Source organism: Zeus faber (genome assembly GCF_960531495.2).
Source record: "Zeus faber genome assembly, chromosome: 20".
Classification (NCBI taxonomy): domain Eukaryota; kingdom Metazoa; phylum Chordata; class Actinopteri; order Zeiformes; family Zeidae; genus Zeus; species Zeus faber.
In genome coordinates, this window is record NC_137207.1 from 2,441,502 (window position 1) to 2,456,791 (window position 15,290).

Genomic DNA, 15,290 nt, shown 5'->3' on the forward strand with positions numbered 1-15,290 from the left:
AAATGCAACTCATACAATATAAGATTTTGCACAGAGCCCATATCACGCAACACAAAATGTTCAAAAGGGGTTTTGTAGATGAAGACATTTGCTCTCACTCTTCCCTTGATACCAGAGATGACTACTTTCATGCCTTCTGGCTCTTCCACCTATCCTAGCATTCTGGACCAACATCACCAAGAAGCTATCAACCCCTCTGGGTCGCAGCATTCCAGTCCCCCCGTCTCTATGTCTTCTCGGTGATCTCTCCTCAGTCGACCCACCACTGAAACACCACCAACCCATTTTGATCACCTTAACAATTGCCAAGAAAGAGATAATATCACCACATCCCAATGGTTGCAGTTATTAATAGATTACATCTCACTGGTGCTCCCGGGGAGTACCTGCAGCTGGCGTCCGTGTGTTGGTTCCGAGGGTGGTTGTGGTTTCTGGGTCTTGAGTTGGGGGCGGGGGGTGTGGGTCGCTGGTTCAGGTCTCGGCCCCGTGGTCGGTGCGTCGGTGTGCCGCTGGGCGGGGTGGCTGGGCCTGTGTGTCCTTCTGCGTCCCGTTGGGGGGGTTGGCCCATCGTGCCAGGGCTGGCTAGGCATTCTGTCTGGTCCTGCCAACCTTAGTCCTGAACCTGGCTGGCTGTGCTAGGCGCAGGGCTCATCATGTGGCCTCCTTTGTGGGGGGCGGTCTCCCACCAAAAACATTGTCGTCAGACCTGCGATGGACATAGGTCCAGAACCAGGTCCACAGGCGCATCGTCAAATGCTGCCCACTGCTCCTGGCTTTCCCCCTGGAGGAAGGACAAGACAGGATGGGTTAAATGCAGAGGCCACATTTCACCAGCCACCATCCAAAGTGTGTGTATGCATGTGTTGTGTTGTAGTGTCGTGTGACGATGAAAGATTCTTCGTTTTTTATTAAAAAAAAAACAGCTTTATTTTACATAATCTTATATATTTTACTTATATTTTACTTATTGTTTTACATTTTTGTTTCATGTATGCGCCGAACACCAAGACAAATTCCTTGTTCGGGTTAACTTACTTGGCAGTAAAGACTATTCTGATTCTGATTCTGATCGGGACTCCGATAGGCCTGATCTGAATGACCCTAGATTGATGTTTCACTTATACGCGATAAGGCACCTGGGGAAGTCAGAAATCTTTACACTTTCTATAGAAAAAAAACACACACACGGATTAACAGAAAACAGAATATAAACCTAGGCTTGGATTTTTCAGTGTGCTAAATGTCATCCTTATTGCACCCTCTAAAGTGTTATCTCGTGGTACCAGCCACCGAGCCCGTCGCTGCCATCATTAGACACCTGTGGATTCCGGGTGGGGTGGCTGGGTCTGCGTGTCCCTCTGCGTCCCGTGGGTGGGGGGGGGGGGGGGGGGTGACCCGTCGTGCCGGGGCTGGTTGGGCGTTCCGTCTGGGCCTGTCAACCGGAGTCCTGAACCTGGCTTCGTGGGTAGCGGTCTCCTGTCATCCCACTGGGCGGTCGGGTCCGTCTGCCGCCCTCTGTTCTATAGTCCGCATGCTCGGCGGCTGGGGGCTGACCAGGGGCCTGATGTTGGCGCGGAGCTGCCCGACATGGCGGAGGCGCATGGCGGACGCACTGCGCCCTTGGCTGATCGCTGTTGGTTGGCTGCCACCAGGTACGGGAGGCGGGCGCACTGGGGGCGCGTTTGTGCACGGGGGGTCCGTGTGGTTGCTCCCCGGCATGCTGCGCCCCTGGATCGATCCGATCACGACTCGCCTATCTCTCCCAGTGCCAAAACTCATACTCAGCACATACACCACACAATAGACCGAGGGCTTGTGGGATGGCGGGGTGCAGGCTATGTGGGTGGGGATGCGGCGGGCAGTTGCCATCTTGCCTGTTGCGCTCCTGCCCAAGCATGCTTCTCGTCCATCCCAAAATTTGAATCCCACTCACATTAACTTAGAACATACACGCATTGGCACACCAAACCTACTCGAACAACATTCCATCGAACCAGGGTTTGCGAGACAGGAGGGGTGCGAGTGATTTGGGTTTGACTTTCCTGAAGGACTCGCACCCCCAGCCCCGCAATTTTAACTGCAATTACCAACAGCACACATTGAGCACTGATGTTTTCCGGGGTGGCCGGTCTCTGGCAGGTCAGTGTGGGGGCGTGGTTTACCGGGGGACGGTCGGGTGGGCCCCTCCTCCCGGCCTGGCTGGAGTCCTGACGGCTTGCGCCTGGTGGCTTGGCTTGTGATGTGCTGCTTCTGGGGCCTCTGGGGGACTGCCTGTCGTTGGGGGTGTGGGTTGGGGTGTGGGGGGCGCCTGTTGTCCTTTTGCACCTGCGGCGGGGCTTCTCTGCGGCGGGCGCCCCGGGTGCTGGGGGTGGCCGAGGGCCTGTATACCTGACGGCCTGCCGGCATCAACGGAGGGGGGGGTGTAACATCGAGGTGCCTCGCGCTGGGCACTTGCTGCTACGTGTATGGTCACTTGGCACTCACGCTGGGTGGGGCGCCTGGTCGGCTGCGTTGGGGCGGGCCCCCCCCCCCCTTGTGCGGGGCGTGGGTGGGCCTGGGGGTCTTGCCGGCCCGCCCGTGGGGCAGGCGGCTCGGGCGGGGTGTCGGTCTGTCACTGTGGGGCCGTGATGCGGGCCCGCGGTCCGTGCCTTGCGCCAGTGGCCCGGGTTCTGTGCCTGCGCCCGGGGATTGGTTGTATGTGTGCACCCCTGGGGCGCAGGGCCTCCTCGTGCTCCCTGGGACTTGGTCATGCTCCTCGGGCTGGGTGCGGGAATTGCTCCACGGCCCTCTGGCTTCTCTGGGGGCCTGGGGGTCTTCTGTGGCCACAGGGCGGGGTAACCGGGGATCTCTTGCAGCCGGGGGTTGTCCGCGGGGCCGTGGAGTTCAGGGGGCTTCTGGGCCCCTTGCACTTCTACACCAGTACCAATGGGGATAAGTCATGTACACTCACCGGTGGACATCTTACACACACGCACACATGCACACATGCACTCACGCACCCCTGCTTAGAGTGCACCCCAGCAACCAGGGGTGCTTTTCCCTCCTTTCCTCCCTTATTTACTGCCATAACTTTGACAGGAAGAGGCCACGGGACCAGTTGTAGTTCCAGTTTTCCTGGACCTAACTGGACCTAAATTCAGTTTTTCAATACTTATTGTCATCCAATGTTCATGTTTTTGTGAAAATGTTGTTTGTTTCTATGTTTATTTGTCTCACCGTGGGGATTCTCCCCCTCTTGGAGTAGTGATCAGTTGTTATAGATCCAAACATGATGAATAGTTCTCCAAAGAGGGGGGTTGGTGGTGGCTCTCCATAACCAAAACTGTGATCTTGTCTTTCTACAGGACATCCACAGGACAGAGTTATTGCAGCAGTTCTTGATGATTTAAGAATTAATAAAGAGTTGCATTGCAGGTGTAGAACTTGAACTCCTCTTGCAGACTAACTCTGTCCTGGATGCAAATGGCTTACAAATACTCTGTGTTGTATGCCCAGCATGCTGACAGCACAGGTAAAAAAAAAAAAAAGACACCTGTGGATTGAGTCCGGAGTGTTGTGTGCTTTGCGTTGTGACTGTTAACTCTAAACTCTGGTGCAGATTGCTCTCTGGGGTTCGATGGATGACTCAGGGCTAAAACCTTTGAACTCTGTTCCTCCGCCAATCCCTCAATTTGTAGGCTAATTCAATAAAACTCTTGAAATATCCACTCTGCATTTGTAGTACTGTTCAGTACTACTGTTTCCCAAATATGACATGGTGAAACTAAATTACAATCTTTGGATTAAGTGATTACTCATCTTTTTCATATAAACCCGAACTGGTTATTTTTTTTCAAAGCAAAACGCATAAATTCACAATGGAATGGATTTGTTTTGCTACTAGAAGCTCATTCCGTCAGGTAGAATCTGAAAAGTAATTGGAAATTTTTTGCTTTAAAGGCCATCTCCATGGTTTACATCTTAACAGCACTCACAGCAGCAATTGATGCATTTCACTGCCATCAAGTTTTGACAAATACGCCACCAAAAGTTGAAAGTTTCAAGCTTAAAAACAGTAATCCATAACCTGGGAAACAAAAAAACAATTATTTGCACCTGTTCTGTCTTTTTGTGACCGAGTGACTGCGGCCATTTGATGAAGTCTATTAAGAGAGTCAGGGTTTATGGAAAAACCTTCAAAAATTTGATTGAGAGGGCGTTATGTTCAGTTATGTTCAGTTTCACAAGTTAGTTAGTCAGTTAGTTAGTCAGTTAGTTAGTTAGTTAGTTAGTTAGTTAGTTCGTTAGTTCGTTAGTTCTTTAGGTAGTTAGCTAGTTGGTCTGTTAATTAGTTATTGTGTAGATTGTTGAATACAAATTGCTTCTTTTAGGACTGATTGTCATTGTCTTATTTATGCACAACAACAATAAACAGCGGCAAACACATAAGAAATATGTGTTATTTATTATTATAAATGTTTATAGTAGTAGTTTGTATTATATAATATTTATTATTATTATTTAATGCTTTTTATATTGTGCTTCTTTCCCCACCATGGTTTATTAAAGGTTAGAATTTGTTTCTGGTCAGTTTGTATCTTCTCACATATATTCAGATGTCTCTATGCCTGTGTGCGTGGTTTTTCCATGCTGGTGGTTGGTGGGGGCTGATAACCAAGCAGTGGTTTGTGAGGTGGAAGGGTTTACTGCCTGCGATTATTGACACAATCCTGGCGGGAACACTCAAGTGTGTGCTCCAAGAAATTTGGCTGGCAGAGGCCCCGGGTCCTACAATCGGATCTCCCCCTCTAACATACAGTTCAGTAATTCACAGTATCTGCAAAGAATAAATCACACAACTCTCTCCATGGCTAAACCACTTGTCTCTTTTCTGTTCCTCCAAATGTATAATTTACTTTATCTCTTTCTCTCTACGGGTCACTTACTGTAGCTTCTCTTTGGATGGTATATTAAATGAAATGCCAGGCCACATCCAAGCCTTCGGGGGTAAGGTTTTGCATTTGAGGTTTGGACTAGAGTCTAAGCACTTCTTTAGCGAAATAAGCTTGCATTGCATGAGTCTGTTGAGCAACAGTGCAAAACAACGGTGCTATGCGATGATCCGCTGTGGCGACCCCTTACGGGAGCAACCGGAAGAAGAAGAAGATAGTGATTCTATGCCTCTATCATAAGAACTATTAGGAAATGTACGCTATACACCGATCAGCCACAACATTAAAACCAATGACAGTCGACCTGAATAACATTAATCATCTCATTCCAATGGCATCTTTTAAGGAGTAGGATACATTAGGCAGCAAGTGAACAGTCAGTTATGGAAGTTGATGTGTTGGAAGCAGGAAAAATGGGCAGGAGTAAGGATCTGAGCGACTTGGACGAGGGCTAAATTGTGATGGCTAGACGACCGGGTTAGAGCATTTCCAAAACGGCAGGTCTTGTGGGCTGTTCCCAGTTTGCAGTTGTTAGTACCTACCAAAAGTGGTCTAAGGAGGAACAACTGGTGAACCAGCGGCAGCATCATGAGCACCATGGGCTCATTGATGTGCGTGGGGTGTGAAGACTAGCCCATCTGGTCCGATCCCACAGAAGAGCAACTGTAGCACAAATTGCTGAAAAAGTTAACGAGGGCTATGATAGAAAGGTCAGAACACACAGTGCATTGCAGCTTGCTGCGTATGGGGCTGTGTAGCCGCAGACCGGTCAGAGTGCCCATGCTGACCCCTGCCCACTGCCAAAAGTGCCTACAATGGGCACATGAGTGTCAGAATTGGACCATTGAGCAATGGAAGAAGGTGACCTGGTCTGATAAATCAAGTTTTCCTCGACATCATGTGGATGTAGGGATATTAAGGTCCGATGCAATCAAGCATCTGTGGGATTTGCTGGAACAACAAGCTCCACCTCGCAACTTCCAGGACTTAAAGGATCTGCTGCTAATGTCTTGGTGCCAGATACCAGAGTACACCTTCAGAGGTCTTGTGGAGTCCATGACATGATGGATCAGAGCTGTTTTGGTGGCACGAGGGGGACCTACACAATATAAGTGGTTATTAGTGGTGGCTTTAATGTTGTGTCTGATCGGTGTATGGTCAAATGCATATGGATTCTTTATCTAATTAGTGGCTATTTCAGCAACACTCTTTGCTGAGAGGTGACTAAAAATGAGCACAGCGCCTTGTGAATCTTCATAGACAACCTTTTGGCCCATTTAAATGCTATTCTACTACCAATTATACTACCACTACTACTACCACCTTTCCAGCAGCAATGCACTTTATACAAACAAGCTTGCAGAAGTGGAACTGAACTTTAACTGATGGGTTCCAAATTGCCTCATTGGTACAATAACTGTTCATCAGGAGCTTTATGGAATGGGTTCCCATGGCTGAGCAGCCGTACACAAGTCTGCAATCATCATGTCCAAGCAAGGTGATTATCAAGCTCTTGTGGCAAAAATAATGCAAATCCCCACAGCAAATGTTCCATAATTTATTGGCCTTCCGAGCCAACTCTTCTGAGAAGAGGGAGGCTGTTATAGCGGCCATTGGGGGGAGGGAGGAAAACTCCATATCAATGCCCATAATTTTCGAGTGAGATGTTTGATTGCCAGGTGTGGCATGGCTGTGTAGCATAAATAAAACTGGTTAATCTGGTAAGATAACTGCTATTGGTTTCTAATTAAGAGCAGGCAAACTAAATCACCTTTGACAGTACTGCATCTACTTAAAGTTTTCCTCAGGTGGCATCGCAGATCTTCAAGTGACGTGAGCTGCCATATGGATATTTACCTGTCTAATCAGAAGTCTGGTGGCCGGTGTTTGATAACAATCTGAAAGAAGGCTCAGCGAGTGGCAAACTGGGATCAAGACGCCACTTCCAGAAAGGCAGATACATAACTACCTGGTGGCTCATGGATCTTTGACAATCTTCAAATATGCAGGCAAAACTGAAAGGCAAGCATAGGCACAGAATCTGACACAGACACTTCTCAGCAAATTTAATTTGAATTGCATTTCAATCCACCAACGAATGTGCCACGTCTGATTAGCAAAACTTAATTTATATACACTTTTTATTGTCCCGACCTGATAGAATCAGGTTGAATCTTAGTGTGCTAAAAATACCACTTAAGTTGCTGTTGCAGTTAATAATGTATTTGTAGAGTTTCTGGTCTCCCCTCATATTGCTCTGAGGAAACATTTTGTTCTGCACTACCCACTAACCTGCTTCGTTTAAAGCAGAACACATGACAGACAGCCTCATTTTTTTAATTCCATGACTTTCCCTTATTTTCTCACTGTGAGGTATGTTTACTCTCAAATCTTAAAGGCTAGATGTGAAATTCACTTTACGCAGCTTTACATTATATTTTACCCCAACTGGCCTTCTATGCTGACTCAATGGCCAAACACTAAAGTCAGATGAGAATAATAAATGGTTGGCTTAATTGAAAAGAATTAGCCTTGACATAAATTTATAATCTCTGTAACACATTAATTGCTTTATTGATATGTTGGTGTGGTGGAGGCATTATTGTTGGGTGTGTACTATCTTGGCCTTTAGCCTTTAAAATTGGTTTCCTCGCTGTAAATATGTAGGCAATTTTGGGGGAGCTTGCAGCTTGTGCATTCTAATAATTAAAATAAAACATGCGGTCTCACCCTATAAAATATAATATAGTTTACAATAGGTCCACTTGATTTGTCCACTTAATAGTGCACAACAGAGTACCAGCACCTTGTGAGAAGTGCCGGTACATACCGGTATGCAAGAAAAAGCCTGGTACGCCAAAGAGAAAAATGGGCCACTTCAAGCACTGTTTATAAACATCCATGGATGTAGTCATTGATATGATTTATTCCGGGTCAGACAATTGAATTACACAATAGCGTAATTAATGGCACAGAAATGCTACGCAAATCCAGCCACTGCTCAATTATGTTAACTTTGTTCTGTTGGAGCTACGATTTAAGGGTTAATATTGTAAGCACTGCCGTGTGTTTTGCTAAGAAGAAGAGTGGGTCTTTTTTAGTTTTTTTTTGCCAGTCCAATCATCCCCTGCTGGCTGCTTAAACTATGAAGCTGGGACTTTGTATTGCCAGAGCCTCTTGCCAGTGGACCCATGGACTTGGCATAGCATGTCTCTCTCAAACCCTCTGTGGCACTTAGTGCAGCATTATGCAGCCAATAGACTATGATCAACTGCAGAAATGGGCTGGCAATATGGCAAAGCCGTAGGCAGTAGGTTCACATCTTCAGCACTATGCCCATTGCTTTTGGCATAGCTTGTACTACTCTCAAATGCTCTCTAATTCTCTTAACGCGATAGCTTGGCTTGGGCATCGGTACAGACAAAGCTAATGCCAGTTTTTCTGAATTTAATCGAGGTGCTGGAGCAAAGAAATGATCCTGAGACAGTTTAGTTTTACATTGATTTCTTTCCATTGTGGTGAAGGTGTAACTTTGGTCACGACATCCTCAAGGACAAGGACTATCACGCATCTCAATTGGGAGAGAGTGGAATTAACACTATCAGGGTTAGGGGTTACAGTCCCCATATAGCTCAATGGGTAGGCTGATATTAACTTAAGTTAATGTGTGTAGCTAAGTAAGTTGAGTACTGGCAATAATATTGCCACTGTTCAAGGTTCGTACACCTTATGAGTTGTGTTTAGAATGGGGCCATGGTGCTGTTACGCTGCGTGGAACAAAGCATCCACCATATTATATTTAATATTGTTACATCTTAGGTTTTAAAAGATAATCACTGTCCGGGTAGAATGTGACACATATTTTTAAAGTAGAAGTAGTAGTAGTACTAGTGGTTCTAAAGTAACACTAAAAGTTTTTTTAAGGGGACATAATTCCACAATTAAACATTATTTTTCTAAGTTAGATCATGTAAAAAAAGTCATCCTTTGGAACAGCCTGTTCAGATGCGTATTAGAAAATGCTAATGCTAAAGCATTAAAGGTTTTTTTTCTTAAAACCATAAGAAAATAATCATATTCATAAGCAGACTTGTAATATATGGATGCAATTGAAACGGTATCTTTACTGGAATTCTGGTGTTCATCCGATGAAATCATATGGTGGTTTTCAGGCTTGAAGTCACTGTTGAACTTAAAACACAACTTAAAAAGCCTGACTAATCTCTGGTATTCTAGAGGGGGGAGTTTTGTAAACATACTCGTAGGAGCTCAGAATTGTAGGGACCATATTTTGCTCTTAGATGAAAAATAAAAAAAAACATGCAATCGCGCCTTTGGAAGAGCGGCCTCTGGAACAGTTAATGTGGCACAGTGTAACATGGCACTGTATAACATAACAGCTAACTGATGTACCCGAAACCCAAACGAATCGAAACAGTCGCTAATGGAGAGATCGACAGTATCAAAACACAGTTCTGACTCTAACTGTGTGCCAGCGGGCACACAGATCTAACACAAGCTTGATGTTTGACGTTAATCAGGGAGGACAGCATGAAAGGGATCGGAGCATTTTCTAAACACATGAGGAAGCCACGCGATTGTGGACCAGCAGCTCAATTGCGCTTTGAGTCCTGGTTTACAATATAGGCTAAGTGTATAACAAGGACCTTGTAAACGTATGGCTCTGTGGTCAGAAAAGGCTTGACTGTAGTTAACGAGATTAGGAACAATCTCACTGCAGTGCCACACTAGAGCCACATTAACATGGCCAGACCAAACATGACCAACCTTGTTGGGTCCAGTTAACCTTGACTGTACTGAGAGTTAAGTAGATGACAATGATGAATAACACTTCAATTCATGTATTTCTGAAAGTTTACTCTGCCTAAACTCGCTTTAGTGTTTATCCTGCATTAATCCCCTCATTTCCTGAATTGCTCAGAGTATTTTAATGTCTGTAAATGGTAACATAATACTAATGTGTCTGAACTATATAGCCTGCAGTGATGTTTGTAATCTGTGGTGGCAAAAGTGGAGGGAAAAACATGTTTCTCTTCTTGAGGATGTAGCAAATAAGGTAGCTGTTGTTGCAGGAAAAGCACAACTTGTTTTCCCAGGCAATTGAAGGGTGTCATATTTCCCAATTTAGTGACTGATCAAGATCATTACCTATGACAATGACATGATGGTCTCTCTGGAAACACTGACACAAACACACAAAGTGACTGTGCCACTGCTGCATCGCTTTGGCCGATCAACTTTCACTTGCCTTCAAGATCACTGGGGGTTCCGTAATTTTTTTCATGACTGGGTATGTTATCTAATTGTTGAATAGCAGCAGATGGTTTATGTAACTCTCGTCGTCACACTCGAGGGAGAACCAAACTTATTTTTTTTGACAGTGAGCAAGATCCCAAAATTCAGTGGTGTTGCAACCCCGTTGTGAGTTGGCTCGCTGGTCTGTTGTGATCTGGTCTTGGCTTGGAGAAGGGAGCCAGTGGCAAGTTCTGGAGAGTGCTTGCAACACAGTAAAGGGGCGTGCACCCATGTATGCAGACAATTTGGGAAAATTAAAATGTCTCACACATTTGTGGGGAGTGGGGACATTGTCTCTCAACCCCTCTGTCCCACCCCTCTTATCTCTCCTTCCTCCCGCTTCACTCTTGGCACTGCTGAAATTTATGCCGGCGGGGGGGTTTGCGGTTTTCTCTGCAGCCGCTGCTGGGGGGACATGAGAGATGCCTGCCCAGCTCAACCACCAGCCACGTAAACCACAAGCTGAAAAAATGTATAATTTGTCCAGCTGGCCAACATTGAGTTTGTGTGCATGTGTGTGAGGCAAAACTTTTTCCCTTTATTGAAGTGAGGAACTGAATAGGTAGTGCACAACAATCCACAATGGAAATGGAAGAAAAGGATTTTATTCTAATCCAACATATTAACAGCAGTCATTGGAGATATGCCTCACTCGAACCTGCTTCAAAACTACCACATCACTTTCTCTTGGATATAAATAGTATGGAAATATGCTTCCTAAATTAGGGGTGAATCAGGGCTATAGTGATAGATTGTTTATACACCCACGGCATTTAAAGCACTTGACAGATGAAGTGAATCCAATTTCTCATCTTGTTTCAGTATCACCTGTCAAGCGTTGGGATATATTAGGCAGCAATTGATTAGTCAGTTCATGAAGATCAAGCAAGTGAAGTTGATGTGTTGAAAGCAGGAAAGATGGGCAAGCATAAGGATCCGAGCTACTTTGACAAGGGCCAAATTGTGATGGCTAGACGAATGGCTCAGAGCATCTCCAAAACGGCAGGTGTTGTGGGGTGTTTCCGTCATACAGTGGCTTGTACCTACCAAAAGTGGTCCAAGGGAGGACAACTTCTGAACTGGCAATAGGGTCATGGGCGCCCAAGGCTCATTGATGCATGTGGCGAGCGAAGGCTGGCCTGTCTGTTCCGATCCCACAGAAGAGAAACTGTGGCACAAATTGCTGAAAAAGTAAATGCTGGCTATGATAGAAAGGTGCCAGAACACACAGTGCATTGCAGCTTTCTGCCTATGGGGCTGCGTAGCCGCAGACCCGTCAGAATGCCTATGCTGAACCCTGTCCACAGCCAAAAGCATTTACAAAGGGTATGTGAGGGTCAGAACTGGACCATGGACCAATGGAAGAAAGTTGCTTGGTCTGGTGAATCATGCTTTCTTTTACATAATCTGGATGGTCGGGTGAGTGTGCATTATTTACCTGGGGAAGAGATGGCACTAGGATGCACTATGCACTCTGCTGGGTAACCTGAGGTCCTGGAATTCATGTGGATGTTACTTTGAGACGTGCCACCTACCTAAACATTGTTGCAGACCAAGAAGACAAGAAGGCTTAGTTTGAGGAACATGACAAAGAGTTCAGGGTGTTGACTCGGCCACCAAATTCCCCGGATCTCAATCCAATTGAGCATCTGTGGGAGGACTTAAAGGATCTGCTGTTAACATCTTTGTGCCAGATACCACAAGACATCTTCGGAGGTCTTGTGGAGTCCATGCCTCGACAGGTCAGAACTGTTTTGGTGGCTCGAGGGACATACGCAATATTAGGCAGGTGGTTTTAATGTTGTTGTTTATCTGTGTTCATATATACAAAGGCCCAATCAATTGAAATTTTCACAGATGACATACTGTAAATGAGCTACATTTTTGAGTGTCTCCAAAGGGTGTGAATACTTATTTAAAAGATGCTCCAGTTCTTTATTTTTAATGAATTTGTCAAAATGGTAAAAAACGATTTTCACTTTGTCAACACGGGGTATTTTGTGTAGAATGATGAGGAAATCATGAAGTGAATCCATTTTAGGGTAATGGTAGGGTCACACCGCCAGTGACAGGGCTGCAGCATGAAGCTGAACAGCTCTCGTCTCATCGATGTACGGTCACACCGGTGACGGTGCTTCTGTGTCCCTGCCGTTTGTGGGCGTGTCAGCTCAAAATCGCGTGCGCAACATTTCAAACCTCTCTCCTTTTCCATATGTAATATACATTATATAGATCGATGGGGCTGTGTCTCGTTTTTTTGTTTTTTTTGTTAAAATGGTGTAGTTCGTTTACTTGGCAAAATAAATAATAAAATAAAAAACTCGTGAAAAAATTCCATAAATAATCTTGCCATCCGTCCCTTATAATAAAGAATTGTCCTTGTTGAAGACACATAAAATTACGTGTTCCTTATTTTCTCGATAGTTGATGAGACGTTTTTCATTAAAAAAAATAGGAACAATACGCAATGGACGGAGAGTCCATTTGTCAAGGATCAATGACATTGAGAGCATATTTTCCCTCCTATTGGTTGTTGCCCGGCGCTCGGTGCTGCTTATTTGCATGACGCTGAAACCTGCTCAACTTTCCTTGTCGTCGTGAAGCCATGAGCTTGTCCCCGATAGTCGCTCCACAACCCTGCAGCTGGATGAAGCCGAGCTACATCTAAAATGCATTGCAGCCTGTTTCTTTGCAGGGCCCTGTCGCCGGCGGTGTGACTGTGCCATAAGCAGCAACTAAATAAAATATAGAAAGAATAGACGGGTCTGATTACTTTCTAAATGCACTATAGCATATACAGTATATAATATGTGTTGTGGAAATCTTTCTTCCACAACCCTTTACGCTGCTCTGGCTGACTACTGAAATCTTCCTGAAATCACCCCAGAGTATCAGAAGAGCTCCATTCTTTGACCCAGTGTTATCCTGTGGTTTCTGGCACCAAGATGTTAGCAGCAGATCCTTTAAGGTCCTGTTAGTTGCATGGTGTGGCCCCCATGGATCAGCTTGTTGTTCCGGTACATCCCACAGATGCTTGATTGGATCGGACGAAAGCTCCGATGCACTGTGTGTTCGGACAACTTTCTATCATGGTCAGCATTAACTTTTTCAACAATTTGTGCTACGGTAGCTTTTTTGTGGGACCAGACCAGACAAACTAGATTTCGCTTTGGCTAACTGAGGTGGAAGACATAAAAGTAGTCTTCTCATCTTCGAGCAGATTTTTTTTGTTGAAGTCTTACCTTTGGTTAACCAGTGTGATGTCCAGAAGACGTTCCACAGGAACAGTAATCCCGACAAACTGTAGTAATTGGAAACACAGCCTGCTAACCTCTGTCCTATATGTGGCTCTGCTCCCAGAATTATAGTTACGACTTCGTTGGGGGTCTCTCGAGGTTGAGAAGCTTCCTCGCCTTTCCTTCCTTGAAATGCTCTATTAGCCATCAGTGCGACCAGTTGGTTCTCCTTTCCAGCCATCACATGGGTGATCTTTGTGTGCACTGAATGGTGTGAAAATGAAAGGTATGAGCCTACAGCACATACCTTGGTGAAAAGCCGAATTACTTTTTGGGAACAGCTGATCCATTACAGGTGCACAGGATTTGTTTTACCTGACACCAACCAGAACAGAAATGCAGGCCTACCCTCATAATATATCACCATTATATTCACATAAAAACAATGTAGTTGTCAGAACATAATAATAACATCATTATAACCTCATCCCGATTCTGCCGCAAGAATGGCCACTGATTTAATGTTAAAAAACTGATAGACATATTATGTCTATCTTATCTACTTCTCCATCTGTTTATGTGTATTACTTTCTGTCTGTCTGTCTGTCTGTCTGTCTATGTCAGCTGATTGATATGACACACTATGGCACACTGCAAAAATAAATGATACAGGAGGTAAAGGTTCAGAATGAGTTAAGTGCAGTGCAGTATAAAATTATAAATATTAAGATAATAATAATAATAATAATAATAATAATAACAATAATAATAATAAAGTATATATATATATATATATATATATATATATACTTTATAATGGTTACATTGTTATCCAGCAGCTGAGCCAAAGTCTCTGCTTTTGCCCCTAAATTCGAACACCAGGAAAATGTTGGGGTTAATACAGTTTGAGAGACATAACAACAGCCATGACTAACATTATTTAACCTTCTTCCTCTCATAGACTGCTTTGTTATACGTTAACACTGACTCTGATTCAGCGTCAAATCTAGGGCAATCGTGCTCCGGCAATACGACACCCACTGGACGACACAGTGAACGGCACTTATTTCAGTCAGTTGGTGATTTGGAGTGTAATTTGTATCAATGGCCAGATATATGCAGACAAATGTAAACTACTTTATAGCACACAAATGTAGCCAGTAATTAAATGTCCCTCTTGGGCTACCATAGGGCTAGACAGGCCTAGGCACCTCCCACTTCCTCATTTTCAATGTGTTTGTCTCTATATATAATCCGTGCCGATGAGCCCTCAATACGCTGCTTTTCCTTTCTGGTCCTTGGTTTGGCAGGTTGCACTATTACGTGCAGTGCTCTTGTAGTTGTGTAATTTTAGCTGTAAGTTGACGCATAGATGCTCTGGGTTTTACACTCTTATTTTTTATTTTATTTTATTTTTTAAGTTTAAGAGTGTTTTACACTCTGTTTGCTATACTCTAGGTCTCAATCCATAGCAACCCCTGCTTTTATGTGTTCAGCCTTCCATATGGGTATTGCGCAATAATCAGGCAAGAGAGTGTGCCAACATTGTTTGTTTATATTATTTATTTGTTTGACAGCGTGTTGATTCATTTAATCCATTTTTTGTTTGGTGATAATGACTGCCACAGCTGTTATATTTTTGTTGCTTTGTTTTTGCTTTATTTCTGTTCTATCTACCCTTGTCTGCAATATTTAGCCTTTAGTTACATTTGGTGGTTTCTGTTAATGCTAATTTCTTGGTTATATTTTATTTATTTTTGTTATTCTATGCCAGTCCTTCATGGCGTTCATTGCTTTCCCCCGAGAA